The sequence below is a fragment of the Rhineura floridana genome, chromosome 3 (assembly GCF_030035675.1).
Source record: "Rhineura floridana isolate rRhiFlo1 chromosome 3, rRhiFlo1.hap2, whole genome shotgun sequence".
Taxonomy (NCBI): Eukaryota; Metazoa; Chordata; class Lepidosauria; order Squamata; family Rhineuridae; genus Rhineura; species Rhineura floridana.
In genome coordinates, this window is record NC_084482.1 from 102,279,295 (window position 1) to 102,300,840 (window position 21,546).

Here is a 21,546-nt window from a genome sequence, read left to right on the forward strand (position 1 = left end):
TGCCCCACCCGTGGGAGAGGAGGGCCCTGCTGTGCCCAGAGACGGCCCAGCCGCAAGGAGGTGAATGGAGGGAAAGAAGGAGGTGGAGTGCGCTTCCCGGCGGCAGTCCCTAGGGCAGGCAGGGAGGCGGCTCGTGGTGTCACCCCCATCTCTTGGTGTCACCTGGTGCGGCCCGCACCTGCCGCACCGCCCTAGTGGTGCCCCTGCGCACAGATGCGAAAGGAGAGTCTGGAGTTGTACAACTCACACAATGGGAACATGGAATGTGAGAAGCATGAACCAGGGAAAGTTAGAATTTGTCAAGCAAGAAACGGAACATATCAGCATTACAATACTTGGTGTGAGTGAATTAAAATGGACAAGAATGGGACATTTTCAATCAGTCAACTACAGAATATTTTATGCAGGAAATTAAGAAGAAATGGGAAATTAAGAAGAAATGGGGTTGCTTTAATAGTGAGAAGTGATGTAGCAAAAGCAGTTAGGAGCTACAACGCAATGTCTGAGTGAGTGATATCAATGAGATTAAATGGGAAACCTATTAACATAATCCAAGTCTATGCTCCAACAGCAAATGCAGAAGAGGAATTGGAGAGATTTTACACTGAAGTACAGGAAGAAATTGATCACACACCAAAACAAGATGTGCTGATAATCATGGGGGACTGGAATGCAAAAGTAGGGAACAGAGAAGAACTAGGAATTGTGGGAAAATGGGGCTTAGGAGACAGAAATGAAGCAGGAGAAAGACTTATTGAATTCTGTGAAGCCAATAATTTGTTTCTTGCGAACACTTTTTTTGAGCAACCGAAAAGGCAACTGTACATGTGGACATCACCAAATGGTCAATATAGGAATCAAATTGATTATATAATTGGTAGCAGAAGATGGAGAAGTTCCATACTTTCTGCGGAAACAAGACCAGGAGCAGAATGCGGTACAGATCATGAACTGGTCGTATCGAAAATCAGAGTAAAGCTAAAGAAGAAGAACAAAGCAATCATAATGCCAAAATAGAATTTAAATAACATCCCAGAAGAATATAAAGATCAAATAAGGAACAGATTTGAGGCTTTAAACTTAGTTGACAGAGAACCAGAAGAACTATGGGGTGAAGTCAGGGACATTATCTGGGAAGAATGCAAAAAGACAATACCTCTCGCTAAAAAGAGAGAAAGACCTCAATGGATGAATGACAAAACTCTTAAAATGGTTAAAGAGAGAAGGAAAGCAAAAGCAAAAGGAGATAGAAATACAGTCAGAACTCTAAATGCAACTAGCACATAGGGACAAAGAGAATTATTACAATAGCTATTGTACAGAAATAGAAGAGGACAACAAAAAGGGAAGAACAAGAGCCCTGTTCCAAAAGATTAGAGAAATGAAAGGGAAATTTAAACCAAGAGCAGGGATGTTGAATAATCAACATGGGAACACACTGACTGACCGAGATGAAATAAAAGGAAGATGAAAGCAATACACTGAAGAACTCTATAAAAGAGATGCCAGGATGACAGACTCATACATGGAAGAGCCGTATGATAAAGAACCAGAAATTCTAGAATGTGAGGTGAAAGCTGCTCTTAAAATACTTGGAAGAAACAAATCACCAGGAACAGATGGCATACCAATAGAGTTGCTACAAGCTACTGAGACAGAATCTGTCCAAATTTTGACTAAAATCTGTCAAGAAATATGGAAAACTAAACAATGGCCCACAGACTGGAAGTGTTCAGTATACATCCCAATTCCAAAGAAAGGGGATCCCAGGGAATGCAGTAATTATCAAACTATTGCCTTAATATCCCATGCAAGTAAAGTAATGCTCAGGATTCTACAACAAAGGCTCTTACCATATATGGAGCAAGAAATGCCAGACGTCCAAGCTGGATTTAGAAAGGGAAGAGGCACCAGAGATCATATCGCAAACATACGTTGAATAATAGAATAGACCAAGGAATTTCAGAAGAAAATCACCCTGTGCTTTATAGATTACAGCAAAGCCTTTGACTGTGTAGATCATGAAAAACTATGGAATGGTTTAAAAGAAATGGGGGTGCCACAGCATCTGATTGTCCTGATGTGCAACCTACACTCTGGACAAGAGGAGACTGTAAGGACAGAATATGGAGAAACCGATTGGTTCCCCATCGGAAAGGTTGTGAGACAGGGGTGCATTTTGTCACCCTATTTATTATACAGCCACAAGTGTGGCTGTATACTATAGCCAGCATGGATTTTTCACATTCCACAATGTTAAATAGAAAATACCCCCATGCCATTCTGAGGCTTCCCATAAGCTCATTTCAAAACAAAACATAACAAAACATATAGTACTGAACTCAGAAATGCTTGCTTAACAACCCTCTCAATTTTCATGGCGATACACAAAACAGTCAGACAGAATCAAGAGTTCAAAGTCTAAAAAGAGAGAAAAAAAACTCAGAGCCCTTTTGGACTTTTTTCTCTGAGAGTTCTCATAATCTGTTGAAATTCATTAAAAAATCAGCCATGTTCACAGAGTACCTGTAATCTGAATACTGACCTTGCCCCATACTCTGACCTTCATCTTCTGCAGTTTAAAGGTTAAAAAAATGCCTGGCCGATTTTTAATTAATTTAAGAAACTTTGGCTGGAAGCCAATGATAAAGGCAGGCATGCTCGGTAAGAACCAAGAGTCAGAGTTCTAAAAGCCTCACAGCTGCTGGGCTTGACTAATCAGGGGGCCACACCCACACCAGACTTTGATTTCACTTGAGACAGTCAGGGCTTCCCTCAGAGAATCCTGGGAAGTGTAGTTTGTGAAGGGTGCTGAGAGGAGATTGCTCTTCCACTGACAGAGCTTCAGTGGCCAGAGTGGTTTAACAGTCAGCCACTCTGATTGAAGGTCTCTGAGGGGAACAAGGCATGTCCTAGCAACTCTCATCACCCTTCACTAACTACACTTCCCAGGATTCTTTGAGAGAAGCCACAACTGTCCAAAGTGAAATAAAGGCCTGGTGTGGATGTGGCCAGGGACAGCTTTGGTTTAAATTTGGGTGGGAGGCTGCATGTGCCTGCTATAGAATAAAAAGGTGGGGGGGAACCCTGAAAAGCAATGATACTGTTCACAATGTTTTCCTTTTGCTCTCTGCTATCTTTTTGGCACCTTTTGAAGACTTTTCCTCTTTTAACAGCCCTTTTAAGTTGAGACCTATCCCAGTCTGTGTCTGTGTTAGAATTGCTTTTAATATGTTTTCTTTAATAATGTTTTTAACCCTTTTTTTAAAAAAAGATGTTTTTAAAGCTTTTTTAAAAATGTCTTTAACGTTGTTTTGTTTTAATGTATTTTAAGGTCTTTTTATGATATTTTAAAGTGTTTTTATCGTTTCTGTTTGCCGCCCTGGGGTACTGCTGGGAGGAAGGGCGGGATATAAATCAAATACTAAATAAAAAAATTAATGAAAGGGGCTTCCCTTCTGCCCAGTACCCACCCACCCAATCTCCTCCCCCTCCCCTCCCTGCCCCTCCCCCAGGTCAGTGTTGGACTACGACCTGGGAGACCAGGGTTCGAATCCCCACACAGCCATGAAGCTCACTGGGCGACCTTGGACCAGTCACTGCCTCTCAGCCTCAGAGGAAGGCAATGGTAAAACCACTTCTGTATACCATTTACCATGAAAACCCTATTTCATAGTGTCAACCTAAGTCAGGATTGACTTGAAGGCAGTCCATTTCCATTTTCAAACATGATTGTACAGAAATAAATCCCATTGAACTCAAAAAGTATGCAATCAAACCCACCCACCCTCCTATTCCCTCCCTCTTGCCTCTTCCCTCCCCCTTCCTTTGTCCCTCCCTTCCCATCCCCAACACCTTCCAATCCCCTCCTTCCCCTTCCCCCTCCTCCCCCTCCCCCTCCTCCTCCCCATGGTCAGTTTTACCTATCTTAAGCATGATTTCACTGACGGAAATACCACTGACCTCTATAAGCCTGCAAATGATCAAACCTCCCCTCCCCCTTCCTTTGCTTCCTCCAATACAGTCCTTCCCCCTCCCCCTCCTCCTCCCCCATGGTCAGTTCTTCCTATCCTAACCATGATTGCATAGGAGTAAATCCCATTGAACCCCAAAAGCATGCAAATGATCAGACCTGCTCATTTTCCCCTCCTTCCCCTCTCCTCTACCTTCCTCCTCCCCTCCCCTCTTCCTTCTTCCTCCTCCCCTGCCCACTCCAGCCCTCCCTCCCTCCCCTCCGGTCAGTTTTACCTATCCTAAACATGATTGCACAGGAGTAAATCGCACTAAATTCAATAAACATGCAAATGATCAAACCTGTCCTTCTCCCCTCCCCGTCCTGCCTGCTCCCATCCCAGTCCTCCCCTCTGTGTTTCCTCCTCTCATTCCCTGTGGTCAGTTTCACCTATCCTAAGCATGATGCAGGGAAGTAAATTCCACTGAACTCAATAAGCATGCAAATGATCAATCCATTCTCAGCAAACTTGGACAGGATCCCATTTCTTACCTCCCGGATTAAAAAGCAGGGAAATTCACTAATAGGCAAAAAACCTTGCAGTTTAATAATGTACCTATAGCCCACAGATATTTCTATCAAACTTTAAAAAGCAGGGAAATTGGGCAGCTATAGTGAATGCACCTGACCTCCTCTCTGAGATATTATACTGCCCTACAAATTTGTCAAAATACAAATTTGGGTTGGTCTTTCACAGTCCAATCCACTTCCTGTGTAGCTTGAAAAAATTTGGTAACATGTGCCTCTGAGCATATGGGGAGTGGTGGCAACACCTGCCATCTCCAAAGATAGAGAATTATATTTGTGTATGTTTGTTGGTGTTCTTCTTACTTTGCTTCCTTCCTGTGTTACTAATGTTTGTACAGAGAATCAAAACTAGAAAATTTTATTTTATAAAGTTGACAATGAGGACATTGAACTTGTCAAGGATTATCAGTACCTTGGCATAGTCATTAACCAAAATGGAGACAATAGTCAAGAAATCAGAAGAAGGCTAGGACTGGGGAGGGCAGCTATGAGAGAACTAGAAAAGGTCCTCGGATGCAAAGATGTATCACTGAACACTAAAGTCAGGATCATTCAGTCCATGATATTCCCGATCTCTATGTACGGATGTGAAAGTTGGACAGTGAAAAAAGCAGATAAGAGAAAAATCAACTCTTTTGAAATGTGGTGTTGGAGGAGAGCTTTGCACATACCATGGACTGTGATAAAGACAAATAATTGGGTGTTAGAACAAATTAAACCAGAACTATCATTAGAAACTAAAATGATGAAACAGGTTATCATACTTTGGACACATAATGAGAAGACACTGATAATGAGAAGACTAGAAAACACAACAATGCTGGGGAAAACAGAAGGGAGTAGAAAAAGAGGAAGGCCAAAGAAGAGATGGATTGATTCCATAAAGGAAGCCACAGACCTGAACTTACATGATATGAACAGGGTGGTTCACGACAGATGCTGTTGCAGATCGCTGATTCATAGGGTCGCCATAAGTCGTAGTCGACTTGAAGGCACATAACAACAACAACAACAACATGTACAAAGTGCCATCAGCACATTAGCTCAGATGTGTAGAGAAGCATATGAGCCTTTCTATCACCACATAGAGTTGATCCTTCGCCATATGCATATATGAACTGCATCTCTGTGTTTAATGTGATTAAACACATGGTGTATCGTTCGTCAATTATCATTCATGTGGCTGTAAAGGCACCACTTGGTGCTACTGCCATCAATTAAGCACACATGTGTGAACATGCAAATCTCTTCTTTAATATTAAGCCTTAAAGAAATGTTTGAAAACGTACAACTATCATCTGCAAAAGGCTCAACTACAACAGACTACGTCGGTCTTCCCCTTCAGATCAAGCAAAACATAGTTCCATCTGTCTCTCTGTAATGCTTCTATGTGCATAGTTTTCAACCCCTTTTTCTGACACACTGCCACATTAATTCGTTTTCTTCCACCACTAAAGTCCCTGCTGGATAAACAATCCAAACCATGAAGAAAACAACAATATTTTATAACTGAAATAAATTAGGAAACTTTTATGCAAATAATAGATTCTGGGTGTAGGATGAATGTTCAGTGCACTCTGATGCAAATTTACTCAGTAAGTTAAATGGAGCTTACTTTGGGTAAGTGCACAGAGGACTGCAGCCCTCATTTTCAATTTGCAGGATCTGTTGTTTTTAAATAGGCTTTGCCACAATATAATGTGTTTAGCTAACTAAAATGTGATCATCCATTTTTGCCATATGTTATTTCTGTCTCTGTTGAGATCCAATGAAAAATTAGAAATTGACACAAAATGCCTTGGGATTGATCCAGTTATCTATCACATCTTCCCCACCCCCTCCCATGTATGTTGTGCCATACTTGAGGGGAGGGCAATCCCCCCCCCAGCTTTTTAGCAGCCATTCTACAGAGAGATGAATACACAGGAGGGCTTCCCAGTTCCCATACATGTAAGGAACTGACTGTGTACCTCTTCTTGAATCATTGGGGTAGTATAACACTACCTGCTTAAACCCATTGCTTTACTTCCATTGTACATACAAATAGAACTTAACATTCACTACTACTTACATTTTCCAGTTTTCAGGAGAAAACATGCTGGTTTTGTCCATGTAGACAAACAGATTGGATTGATTACCAAATGTGACTTAGACACTGCCGACACAAGAGTATGGTCTTTAAATGAATTTCTCAAGGGTGGGGGATCAAAAAGCTGAATAATCCCTTTAATTACATGTTTAAGACCCCAAATGGAAGAAATTAGGGGATATGAAGGAACAAATGTATACTAATTATTCCTTGTTTTGCAGCAAATGTATTTCTATGGTAACCACTGCGGTCTTAGAAGAAATTAAATGACTTTTTAAATCAGATCATCAGCAAAGTTACCCAGTAGAGCCACAAACCAATGCTCTTCCAAATAAGTTTTTAGATGATGAAGGAGAAAAGTATTCATTTTCCCAGCTGTTGGCCATTAGAGCTATGAAATGGCATTTTCATGAAAAACCACCAACTAGAGGCTTTCTTATGGGATAAGGGTGGGGGTTGCGGGGGGAGGGGATCTTCTTTTAAGAATTTAAATACAATGCATGTCTCAATATAATAAGGTATATGGTTGACTTTAAGGATCATTCTCCAGACTCAACATTATCTGGTGGCTAGACAATTAGAGCATACTTGCACTGAATATTTATTTATTTAATTACATTTATATCCCACATTTCTTTTATGAGGCTCCCAAGTGGTCTCCCATCCAACCACTGACCAGACCCAGACCTGCTTAGCTTCAGCAAGGCAGTGGCATCATGTGCCTTCATATCATCCTCTGAGCCTCCTTGTTCAGGTGCCTTCTCAAATGTATCTGAATCCCACTGCCATATAGTTGTATAGTACTAGCTTTCTGTTGATTCCCATGTAGTGCAGAGCCCATATTGTGGAAAGATTTACAGATCCCCATAATAGTGTGGCACTTTTTTTTCTCCTACACTGCCTCCCATACATCCAGTTATATGCACATGAAAGGTAGGAATCTGTTGTGCATCTATAACATTGGATTTCCACTTTCATCTTCTGATCGTCAACCATTTTCCTAGAGGCAAATTACAAGTATATGAATAGGACTAGTTTCTGTATAAACAGATTGATCTCTGCAAATACAGAAAGCTTCCTTCAGCCATGGGTAGTCTACCTTTAAACAAATAAACAAACACTAGAATCACCACTATCCCCTGCTTTATGAACCTAGAAGCTTCTCATCTTGAAGGATGCTGCTCCAATTATGTCCATAGCACTAGAATCTATCTCCTTATAGGTGGCTCCCAGAATAACAACCCTCTGAGGACCTGCAGGGTGAGTGGCAAATCTCCTCTCTCCATCCCACCCCCTTCACCCAAAGGTGCAAAGGATCACAGGCGGCGTTTGTCATGCTAGAACTGTAGCATTCTTCATAACATCTTTTTGTTCTCTTAAGTCCTTTAGAACAGTGTTTCCCAACCTATGTGTTGTGACTGCAAGTGGGTTGCAAAGCCTTGTGCTAGTGGGTCATGGGCTTTATAAGTAAACCCCAAATAATTATTGCTTGTTGCAATCCTTAAATGGTATGATTTTTAAAATTTGTTTGCATGTTATAATGCTGTGTTAACACATGTAACTGAATGTTGGAAAGGCTCAATTCTTATATTTTAATACTTGGCAACCACTTTCTGGTGGCAGAGAAGACCTAAGGCCCCAAATTTATGTTAATAAATAAATGGATGGGTCACCACACCAAGTAAATTGGGACTTATGGGTTGCCATATCAAAAAGCACGGGAACCACTGCTTTAGAATGCATAAAATGCAAAGCTGGAATAGACTTGAAGGTTATCTAGACTTTAATTATCTTTCATACTTGAATTTCCAAAAAGGCTACTCTGTTTCATAGGTAAAGGCATCTTATAATCAATCAGATTATAGTGTTCCACAGTTGTGACAAGGAAAACTAAACTGCACCATTTCAGAAGTGGCTGATGGAGAAGGAATACCATTTGTCCAATGGACTAGCTTGAGCAACCCTGATTCTAATCCTAGCAAAGTTAGGCTGCTTTCACACATGGAGCTGATTGCGTTAGTTCAATGGATTAAAAAGGTAGTGCTTCCGTTTCTTCTAAAATTCCTTTCACATTGCAGTACCTGTTGCGTTAAGAAACAGTAGCTTTTTCAGCCAATATACTGGCATTTTGCACAATGTCTTTCACATGGCTGCAATGAACGACATCTTGTTTTCGTCCCTCACCCGTTACATACATGCACACTGTAGTTCTCCATTGTGTAGGAGGTCTAGTATCTCATCCGGTCACCATGCAACCCCTCTGCCCTTAGCATCTGACTGTTGCTGTTTTTAGTTGGATAGACACAGAAGTGTGTGTGTGGGAAATGCTGCTGCTACCAGCACCTATGCCGGAATACAGATACAATTTTCATCAGGCAAAAACACCCCTGCACACCTAAAGGGCAAGAACACACTGCATGCTGGGATGCCTGCCATATGAGTGGCCAGAGCCTGGAAAAGTTACTTTTTTGAACTACAACCCCCATCAGCCCCAGCCAGCGTGGCCACTGGATTGGGCTGATGGGAGTTGTAGTTCAAAAAAAGTAACTTTTCCAAGCTCTGTGAGTGGCTGCAGCTAGCGCAAAACTCCTGCAATCTTCCAGGTTCCCAGCCTTGCAAACAGATTATTTCTGGTATTATTTATCATGAAAATTAGCACTAAACTGCTCTGTATTCCACTAGAATTCCAGAACTAGCTTGTACATCGTGTGAAAGGTCAAAGATAATGTGCAAATTACCAGGGAAGAAATCATCAGAATAACAGAAGAAAGTGCAGTGTGAAAGCAGCCTTAGAATGCCTTGGTCTTTGTCTATGGCGGAGGATTAAAACCTTAAACCACAACATTTTGGTTCTGAATGAAACACAGACATGATTCCATGCCTTTAGCAAAATGAAGTGACTCTAGAGACAGGAGGAACAAAAGACTCAGAATATTGTTAGCTTGTTTACCTAAAGGCTAAGACATATTTTGCACATGTCACTCTTGCAACTTGTGCGAGGCAAATTACTTCATTTCTCCAAAGTCTGACTCTGGGTAGCTTCATGTTGCAAATTATACTAGCTGGTAAAAATGTTACATATTATCTTTTTTTTCAATTAATTTTTATTCTAATTTTCAAAACCAAAATAATACAAAAAGAAAACAACACAAATCAATAACTAATACAATACAAAAAAAATACATATATATAAAAATATTGAATTCCGATTTGTCATAGTTCAGCTATAAATCTATAATATATAACAAACCTATCTCTTAATAGATTATAAAATCACCTTCCTCCAGCGGTTATCTTAGTTGGTTTCAAATCTCATTAACATCATATCATTTTAATATTCCACAAAAAGTCAAAGAGAAGTTTCCAATCCTTGAGATATATATCAATCATTTTTTTTCTAAATAAACATGCCAATTAATCCAGCTCATCAAATCTACTAAATCCAGTAATTTCAAAACACTATAATTCAACTATAAATCTATAATATATAACAGACCTATCTCTTAATAGATTATAAAATCACCTTCCTCCAGCAGTTATCTTAGTTGGTTTCAAATCTCATTAACATCATATCATTTTAATCTTCCACAAAAAGTCAAAGAGAAGTTTCCAATCCTTGAGATATATGTCAATCAATTTTTTTTTCTAAATAAACATGTCAATTAATCCAACTCATCAAATCTACTGAGTTACATATTATCAATGGGCAGCAAAATTGGCTGCAGTATACAGTAGGGCCCGGCTTTACGGCATTCCGCTTTACGGCGTTCCGCTGATGCAGCGGCTTTCAATCAGGGGAAATTCCCCATTTTAAAGCCGATTTTGCCATTTTGCGGCATTTTGCGGCATTTTCGCGCAACGCGACCCATTAAAGTCAATGGGTTCTGCTTTACGGTGATTTCCGCTTTACAGCGGGGGCCTGGTCCCTAACCCGCCATATAAGCGGGGCCCTACTGTAGTATAATTAATATTTGCTTCTCTTCTCAGGTTGCTTAGTCATGCTCTCTCCCACCCACCCCCATGGAATTCCTAAGGACCATTCCAAAACAAACAAACAAACCTACAAATCACAAATTTCAAAGTATTTCTGTCTTTTTTGCCCAGGGCAGAGAACTGCACATAGCATCTCCAAGGAACTGATCCATTTTATATTGCACCGTGTATCTTCCATTGTCTTCGTCAGTTAAAATCTAACTTTAAATTTAATCTCAAGAGGTTAAGGATTTGTTAGGTTGGAAAAATAAACATTTTATTGGCAGGAATTAATGAAGGACTAACTAATTAGAGACAATTTTCAAAAGAAATAGGAGAAAGATTCATGAAGTTAGATAATAGAGGAAACCTGGAAATAGATTCTGGATTGTGTGCCTAAACACTGGAGGAATGTTAACTTGCAAGAAAACTGTTTTAAAATTTAGTATCAGTTGCGATCCATAAAATAAATTAAGAATTTTGTGGAAGACATAATTATACATTCTGAAGGGTTTGTTTTGTTTTGTTTTTGGCACAATCAACAGGCTGTGACGTTGTAGTATGTTGCTGGGTAATGATTCTAGAGCATATTAAGAATTACAATTTCCCATATGATGCTGGGACTAATAATTAGGAACTTGAATGGGATTATTGAAAAATGTGATCTTGAACTTGTGGCCATCACATGTAATTGGAGGAATAACAATTTTCCAATTTTATTTTAATGGCATAGTACAGTAAGGGAAATAAATTCATTAACTAAATGAACAAACATTATCTAGATGTTAAAGAAGACAAAAGGATAATTCACGAAAAAGTTGTATTCATCATAGCTCATAGCTCATAGAATCATACAATAGTAGAGTTGGAAGGGGCCTATAAGGCCATCGAGTCCAACCTCCTGCTCAATGCAGGAATCCAAATCAAAGCATTCCCGACAGATGGCTGTCCAGCTGCCTCTTGAATGCCTCCAGTGTCGGAGAGCCCACTACCTTAGGTAATTGATTCCATTGCCGTATGGCTCTAACAGTTAGGAAGTTTTTCCTGATGTCCAGTCGAAATCTGGCTTCCTGCAACTTGAGTCCATTATTTTGTGTCCTGCATTCTGGGATGATTGAGAAGAGATGCCAGCCCTCTATGTGACAATCTTTCATGTACTTGAAGAGTGCTATCATATCTTCCCCTCAGTCTTCTCCAGGCTAAACATGCCCAGTTCTTTCAGTCTCTCCCCATAGGGCTTTGTTTCCAGTCCCCTGATCATCCTTGTTGCCCTCCTCTGAACCTTTTCCAGTTTGTCTGCATCCTTCTTGAAGTGCGGAGACCAGAACTGGACGCAGTAGTCAAGATGAGGCCTAACCAGTGCTGAATAGAAGGGAACTAATACTTCACGCGATTTGGAAACTATACTTCTGTTAATGAAGCCTAATAGAGCATTTGCCTTTTTTGCAGCCACATCACACTGTTGGCTCATATTCAGCTTGTGATCAATGACAATCCCAAGATCCTTCTCACATGTCATACTGCTGAGCCAAGTATCCCCCATCTTATAACTGTGCATTTGGCTTCTTTTTCCTAAGTGTCGAACTTTGCATTTATCCCTGTTGAATTTAATTCTGTTGTTTTCAGCCATATGCTCCAGCCTATCAAGATCCCTTCGAATTTTGTTTCTGTCTTCCACGGTATTATCTATGCCCCCCAATTTTGTATCATCTGCAAATTTGATAAGCATGCTTTATACCTCCTCATCCAAGTTGTTAATAAAAATGTAGAACAGCACTGGGCCCAGGACCGAGCCCTGTGGTACACCACTCGTTACTTCCGCCCAGTTTGAGAAGGAACCATTGATAAGCACTCTTTGAGTACAATTCTGGAACCAACTGTGGATCCACCTGATAGTTGTTCCATCCAGCCCACATTTAGCTAGCTTGCTAATTAGAATATCATGGGGCACTTTGTCAAAAGCTTTGCTGGAGTCGAGGTATATTATGTCCACAGCATTCCCACAGTCTACAAGGGATGTTACCCGGTCAAAAAATGAGATAAGATTAGTTTGGCAGGATTTCTTCTTCATAAATCCATGTTGCCTCCTAGTAATCACTGCATTGTTTTCAAGGTGCTTATAGTTTGACTGGTTTATAATCTGCTCCAGAGTTTTTCCAGGGATTGATGTTAGGCTGACTGGTTTGTAGTTCCCCAGTTCCTCCTTTTTGCCCTTTTTGAAGATAGGGACAACATTAGCCCTCCTCCAGTCATCTGGCACTTCACCAGTCCTCCATGATTTTGCAAAGATAATAGACAGCGGTTCTGAGAGTTCTTCAGCCAGTTCCTTCAATACTCTAGGATGCAGTTTATCAGGCCCCGCCGATTTGAACTCATTCAAATTATTAGGTATTCCTTGGTCATTTGTCTATCAATCTCAAGCTCCAATCCTACCCCTTCTACTTCATGTTTCCCAGGAGGGTCACAGACCCTTTTTTGGGAGAAGACTGAGCCAAAGTTGGGATTGAGCACTTCTGCCTTTTCTTTGTCATCTGTTGTCATTTTGACATCCTCATTGAGTAGCTGTGCCACCGTTTCTTTTCTCTGTCTTTTACTATGGACATACCTGAAGAAAGCTTTTTTGTTGCTTTTAGATTCCCTCAGCTCATTCTCAGCTTTAGCCTTCCCTGACACCATCCCGGCAATTCCGTGATACCTGCCTGTACTCTTCCTTTGTGACCTGGCCTTCTATCCACTTCCTGTATGTGCCCTTTTTTGTTTTCAGGTCATCTCTAAGCTTTTTGTGAAGCCACAATGGCTTCTTCTGTTGTTTCCCCCCTTTTTTCCTTGTTGGAATTGCTTGCCATTGCGCTTTTAGAATTTCTTTTTTTAGAAACTCCCACCCATCTTGGACTTCTTTTCTCGTTAGGGTGGCTTGCCATGGAACCATATTTACAATTGTTCTGAGTTTACTAAAATCAGCTTTCCTGAAGTCCAGGGTGTGCTTATGGCTACTCTCAGCTTTTGCTTCTGTTAAAATCAAGTATGGTGTGGTCACTTTCCCCCAGAGTTCCCATAACTGCCACTTCATCCACCAAATCATCTCTATTGGTTAGAATCAAGTCAAGGATAGCTGATTCTCCACTTTCTGTAGGAGAAAGTTATCTCCAACACAAACCAGAAATTTCTTGGAGGGGCCGTGTTTGGCAGAATTTGTTTCCCAACAGATATCAGGATAATTGAAGTCCCCCATTACTACTACATCATGCCTCCTGGAAACACTGGCAATTTGCTTTTCAAAAGTTACATGCTCATGTTCTCTTTGATTGAGTGGTCGGTAATAGACTCCAAACACAACATTCCTTTTATTACTTGCCCCATTAATTTTAATCCAGATACTCTCGGTGGAGCTACCAAGCTCATCTTCCTGTATTTCTGTGCAGGGATATGTATTTTTAACATATAGCACGACTCCACTTCCGTTTTTATTCCTTCTTTTTGAACAAGTTATATCCTTCAATTGCTGTATTCCAGTCATGGGAGTCATCCCACCATGTTTCAGTTATACCTATCAAGTCGTAATTGCCCTCCTGTATTAAGAGTTCAAGTTCGTCCTGCTTGTTTCCCATGCTCTGCGCACTAGTATACAGACATCAAAGACCATGTGATTTATGGCTTGGCTTCCTTACTACATTTTTCTGAGGACAGTTACTGGGCCCTATTAGACCCGATCTCTCTGTTCCCGTTACTGTGCACAAGCCTTCATCAGTCGTTACCACCAAGTTTACGTCTCCCTCCCCCTTAGGATTCAGTTTAAAGCCCTCCTGATGAACTTCTCCATGCTGTGGCCAAACACATTCTTCCCAGTCCTTGTGAGATGCAACCCATCACTTGGCAGCAATCCATCTTCCAGGAAGCATAGCCTGTGGTCCCAGAATCCAAATCTCTCATGTCGGCACCACCTTCGCAGCCATTCATTCACACGGAGTATTTTTCTTTCCCTTTCTACTCCTCTTCTAAGTACTGGAAGGATGGATGAAAAAACTATCTGGGCCCCAAAGTCCTTGAGTTTCCTTCCCAGAGCTTCAAAGTCTGATGTGATTTCTTCATAGCTCCATTTGGCAGTATCATTTCTTCCCACATGGATGAGGAGAAAGGGATACCTGTCGGTGGGCTTGATGAGTGATGGCAACCCTTCCGTCACATCTCTAATCCATCCTCCTGGTAGACAGCATACCTGGTGAATCCACGGATCTTCTCTGCATACTTGGGTTTCGATCCCACGCAGTAGGGAGTCTCCCACTACTAGCACTCTTCTTGTTGTGGGGTGAGGTTTCATTGGCCTTGCTTGATTGAGCTTCAGCCTCTTGCGCGTTGTCGCACGGGGTCTCCTGTAATTCTTCCACCACAGGCTGTCCTCCAGTCTCGTCCTCGAGTGATTGAAAGCGGTTCCATAGTTCCGCTGGTGAAGGGTGTCTTCTAGCTCTTCTGCTCCTGTCACCCTTTCCCATGGAGTTTCCTCCACTTGGTTGTTCCTCTCCAAAGCAGTCTCCTCTTCTGCTACCACATGCTCTTGCTCTTCCACCTCCACTTCTCTTTGCTGCTGTTGTTCCAGCGTTCTGTCTAAGAACTCTTCATCTTCTCTTATAGTCCTCAGTGTGGCCACCCGCCATTCCAGGCCTCTCATTTTTTCTTCCAACAGTGCCACGAGCTTGCACTTGTTGTACGTGTACACCATGTTGTTCTCAGGCAAGAAAACAAACATGGCACACACCGTTCAGGTCACAACCACTGGAGTATCCTTCCCGTTCATACTCTCTTCTACCTTTTGTTTCTTTCTAACTAGTTTTGGAGTGGCCTGTGCTTTGTCCTGTCCTACTACAGGGTAAACTTGAGAGTCCCACTGGTATGTGGTGTGCTGTACAAGGAGAATTAGTAATTTGTTTGGGGGGGGTTAGGGACCTCCTCCTTGACCTCCTCTGTCGAACTGCTTTGTCAAACTCCTGTTTGTTCTCCCTGTTCACTCACTGTTCGCTCGCTCTCTGAAAGCTGGCTTGCTTATATGTCCTCACCTGTAGACCAACTGAGACAGCTCCCTTTGCTCTGCTCTGTTAGGAGTCAGGAAACAGAATGAAAGTCCCAGCACACACAGCTGCTGCTTGCTGCCCTCAGCAGTTCTCAGGCCACACCCTTAAGCCAATAGCTAACAAGCCACATCCCTTCCAATCAAGCTGCTATGGAGCCCTTCAGAGCACACAGCTTCAGAGCCCCTTTGGCCTTTTTCCTTTCCTCGCTACAGCTCCTTAGTCAAACTCCTGTTTGCTCTCCCTGTTTGCTCACTCTCTGAAAGCTGGCTTGCTTGTCCACTCATTTAAATGCCCTCTTGAATCTTGCCCTTATGGATGGTAAAATCTAGTAGGGAGAGACTGATTGGATGGGTCCAGGGAGTTGTAAATGCTTCTTTGTGGGAGGAGAAGTGCCTACTGCCTTGAAGGAGGCAATGGTGCACGCCTTCCTGGAGAAGCCCTCCTTGGACCCAGAGGTATTAAACATTTACCATCCAGGCATGAATCTCCTATTTGAGATCAAAGAAGTGATCAAGAGGGTAGTAGGGATCCAACTGAGGCATTCCTGGATGATGTGGATTATCTAGACCCTCCTTCCCTACAGACCCTCTCAGGTGTTCCGTCACCCTTGGAAGCTGGGGGGGGGGCTGGGAGATGGCATTCTCTGAGGTGGCACCTAAGTTGTAGAACTTCCTCCTCAGCAAGGTAACTTCATTGTACAATTGTAAGTGAATACTGAAGACGTACCTCTTTATCCTGGCCATTAACACCTGATATGTATATGTTTAGAACTTGCCCAATTTTGTGATTTTGGGTTGTTTGTAATTTTTTTAATAATGCTGTATAATGCATTGTATGATGCATTATATAATTTTATATAATGCAAGGTTGTTGTGACTCGTCCTGGGACCTTTTGGTGAAGAGTGGGTAATAGATGATGATGATTTGGCTTCAGTCCTAGTTATGGGACTGAAACAGCCTTGGTCACCCTGATTGATGACCATTATCAGGAGTGAGACAGGGGGAGTGCTACCCGTTGATTCTGTTTGATGTTTTGACTATGGTATCATCCTGAGGTATCTCAGCAGGATGGAAACTGGGGGCACCATAATATCGTGGGTTCATTCCTATCTGCAGAGCCATTACCAGAGAATACCACTGAGAGTCTACAGCTTGGTCCCATAGCAGTCATGCTATGAGGTCCCGCAGGGTTCCACCTTGTCTCCGACGCTATTTAATGTTTATATGAAACCACTGGGAGCTGTCATCCAGAGTTTTGGGGTGCAGTGTCTCCAATATGCAGATGACGCCCAATTCTGCCTCTCCTTTCCATCTGAATCAGAAGAGTCTGGACAGGTCCTGGATTGGGGCCTGTCGGTAGTGATGGGCTCAATGACCCCAATAAGATGGAGATGCTGTGGGTGAACAGTTCTCAGCTCCAGGAATTAGGAAGGTGGCCAGTGCTAGGTGGAGCAGCACTCCTCTTGAAGGAGCAGGTGTGATTTTGGGGGGGATTTCCTCAATTCCAAGCTGTCACTGGAGGCTCAAGTGGCCTCAGTGATGAGGGGTATCTTTGCCCAGGTATAGCTAGTATGCCAGCTTTAGCCATTCCTGGACTGAGATACCTTAGCCTCAGTAATCCACACCCTGCTAACATCCCAGGTAGACTACTGTAATGTGCTCTATATGGGAACAGTCTGGAAGTAGTACCTGGTGCAGATTGCTGCAGCTCAGCTTCTGGCATATGCAACATGGCAAGATCACATCACTTCAGTTCTTAAGGATCTGCACCGGCTGTCAGTAGAGCACCAGGCACAAGTCAAAGTATAAAGCCCTAAATGGTTTTGGACCCAGGTATCTGTCAGATCATCTCCTCTGATACCAACCACCTCAAGTTCCACATCTTGCAGGATATGATCTGCTTGGCTAAGGTGAAAAGGGTGGGATCCTGAGAATTTTCTGTGGGGGCATCCCGCTTGGTGAACTCCTTCCCAGGGAATATTCAGATTGCCCCCACCTTTGAGCTTTTTAAAGGACAACTGAAGATTGATTTGTATATTCAGGCTTTTAGTTGTCAATTGACAACAGAACATCCTATGGTCTGTTGTATTTATTATGCTCCTTTTTAAAATAATGTTTCTGATTTGAACTGTGTTTTAAAGGTTGTATGTCATGTCATTTCATTGGCTATCACTTGTGGCCGAGTAAAATTGTCTTCCAGGGTAAAGTCTTTAACAGTGGGTCCGTAAGTGACTGTGGAGGCCAATTCTGGATCCACACAGCCTCCCACAGTGAGGACATAGGTTTCCAGATGGAAGATGGTCACGATGAGGATTTCCTTGACGTGCCTTCCGCTTAGCTCGTTTGTCCCTTTCACCCTGTACTCGTGCTTCTTCAAAGTCCATAGCACCTTGGATAATGGCCAACCTCCAATTGGGACGCTCATGGGCCAAGGCTTCCCAGTTCTCGATGCTTATGTTACATTTTTTAAGATTAGCTTTGAGAACATCTTTAGACCTCTTTTGCTGTCCACCGATATTCCATTTTTCATCCTTAAATTTGGAGTAAAGTAGCTGCTTTGGAAGACAGTGGTCAGGCATTCGAACAACATGGCCGGCCCAGCAAAGTTGATGTTGGAGGATCATTGTTTCAACACTGGTGGTCTTTGCTTCTTCCAATACAGTAACATTAGTGCGCCTATCTTCTCAAGTAATTTGCAGAATTTTCCAGAGGCAGCATTGGTAGAATCTTTCAAGAAGTTGGGAGTGTCCTGTACTTTATTACTGTAAGCTACCCTGCACCCCTAAGGGAGGAAGGGTGGTTTAAAAGTAAAATAAAAGTCTTATAAAAAAAATTGAATTATAAGTCTAACACATTTTCACTGATTTGAGCACCCAATGAGTGTCCTGGATATAGATCATTCATGGATTACACTGGTGACTTTAGGCAAGATACTATTTTAAAATGAATATAACTGGTGGCTCCTCCCTGTTCATCCATTGTTGTGTGAATGAAAGTGGTGTTGATAAGTTATTACCTGGTTTAGACAGAGCTACTGATTTCTTTGAGACTGATAAGATGGTAGCGGTATCTTCAGAACACTGGTGTTTGTACCATATAAGTGTAGCAGCATGAGGAAGAAGAAGATTTCCTTTAAGGACATAATAGGTCATATCCACACCACACTTTCAAAGCACATTTAAAGCATGTGGCTTCCCCCAAATAATCCTGGGGAGTGTAGTTTGTTAAGAGTCCTGAGAATTGTAGCTCTGTGATGGGTAAACTACTGTTCCCAGGATTCTTTGAGGGAAGCCATTACTGTTAAAGTGTATACATGTGCTTTAAATGTATGATGTGGACATGACATGTATCCCACATCATTTCCTCATGTGAAGCAATTGTAAATCTTTGCAATGTGCTGGCTGATTACAAATATTGGTGCACTTATAAGCATTGCAAGCCTTCTGTACAAATACTGTTTCATCTTTCGGGGGGGGGAATGATATTTATCCTGGCTATGTAATGGCATAGATTTGCCCTGACTGTGTAATGAGCTGCTAAAAAACAACAACAGTGTTTAAGAACATAAGAACATAATTTTTGCTGGATCAGGCCAATGGCTTTTCTAGTTCTGCATCCTGTTCTCACAGTGGCCAACCAGATGCCTATGGGAAACCCACAAGCAAGATCTGAGCACCACAGCACTCTCCCCTCCTGTGGCTTCCAGCAACTGGTTTTCAGAAGTGTGCTGCATCTGATATAGTAGCAGAGCACAGCCGTCATGCTAGTAGCCATTGATAGCCTTATCCTCCATGAGTTTGTCTAATCTTCTTTTAAAGACATCCAAACTGGTGGCCATCACTGCCTCCTGTGGAAGTGAATTCCATAGTTTAACTATGCACTGTGTGAAGAAGTACTTCCTTTTGTCTGTCTTTCTGAATTTTCAAACATACAGCTTGATTGAATGTCTACAAGTTGTCTGTCCATTTTTTCCCTGCCATACATAGTTTTATACACTTCTATCATGTCACCTCTGACTTGTCTTTACTCTAAACTAAAAAGCCCCAAATTCTGAAATCTTTCCTCAGAGGGGAGTTGCTCCACCCCCTTTATTATTCTGGTTGCCATTTTCTGAACATTTTCCAGCTCTACAATATCCTTTTGAGGTGAGGCAACCAGAACTGTACACAGTGTTCCAAATGTGGCCGCACCATAGATTTGTATAATGCCATTATGACATCAGCAGTTTTATTTTCAGTAGCTTTCCTAATGACCCCTAGCATGGAATTTGCCTTTTTCACAGCTGCCACACACTGGATCAACATCTTCAGTGAGCTATTCACAATCACTACAACCCCAAGGTCTTGTTCCTGGTCAATCATTGCCAGTTCAGACCCCATATGTAAAATTTAGATTTTTTGCCCAACGCGCATCAATTTACACTAGTTCACATTGAGTTGCAATTGCACCCCATTCACTCAGTCTGGAATGTCCTTTTGGAGCTCTTCGAAATCGCTTTTTGTGTTAACAACTCTGAACCATTTAATATCACCAGCAAATTTGGCCACCTCACTGCCCAGCCCAAACGCTAGATCATTTATGAACATGTTTAAAACCACAGGTCTCAATACTTATCCATGCAAGACTCCACTTTCCATATCCATCTACTGGGAGAACTGTCCATTTAGTCATGCTCTATGCTTTCTGTTTCCTAGCCAGGTCCTGATCCACAAGAGAGCCTTTCTTCTTATTCTATGACTGCTAAGCTTATTCAGGAATCTTTCTGAGGTACTTTATTGAAAGCTTTTTGAAAGTCCAAGTATACTATGTCAACTGGATCACTTCTATCATTATGCTTGTTGGCACTCTCAAAGAACTCTAATAGGCTGAGACAAGACTTATCCTTGCAGAAACCATGCTGGTTCTGCTTGAGCAAACCTTGTTCTTCTATGTGCTTAGATATTTTATCATTATTTTTCACCAGTTTTCCTGGGACAGACATTAAGCTAATCCTCTGGATCCCTTTTAAAAAATTGTTACATTGCCCACATCCATCCTCAGGTATGAAGGCTGATGTGAGGAACAAGTTGTTGGAAGTGAGATGAGAGCAACTCCTGTTTGGGTTCTTTTGTTTGTAGTCCAGAAGAAAGATAGAGTTAGGGTCCTCCAGCTGGCTAGGCTTGCCTACCTTTACCTGTGCTGTTCTCTACCTTCCTTCCTTCCATTGTAAACTGATATGCTCAGGGAAGCTACTTGCCCCTCCTTCATCTCCTTCTTCGACTGTCCAAGGAGAGAGGAGACATCTTTGTCTTTGCTCTGTCTCCTCAGCCATGAGGGCAATACCCAAGTCTGGGCATTGCACCTCCAACTTAGCTAGTTAGTTAGAACTAGGTATGCCTATCCTATCTGCTATGTATTTCTATAAATACAGTAGCTTTTCTTATTTTACTAAGTCACAATGATCTAAATGCAGGGTAAAAGCCTGCTTCGAAGGTAAATGCACACACTGGCACATGCAGCTTAGACCGCTGAATCACTTTACATATATATTCCCATACCACAAGTTACATATTTTTGTTAGAAAATCAGTAATTTCACATTTGGGTTCTTTGAGAACTGCTGGGTGTATGCCATCTGGACCTGGCAATTTGTCAATAAGGCCTAGAACTTCATCTCTCATCACCACCGTTTGTCTCAGTTCCTCAGGCTCATTTCCTGAAAAACTTAGTTCAGACATTGGGATCTGGTCTATATTTTCCATTGTGAAGATATATGCAAGAAGTTATTCAGCTTCTCTACATCCTCCTTGTCCCCCTTTAGCACACCTTTGACTCCCTTTTCATCCAAATGTCCAATCGCCTCCCTAGCCTGTCTCCTGCTACTAACGTATTTTAAAATTT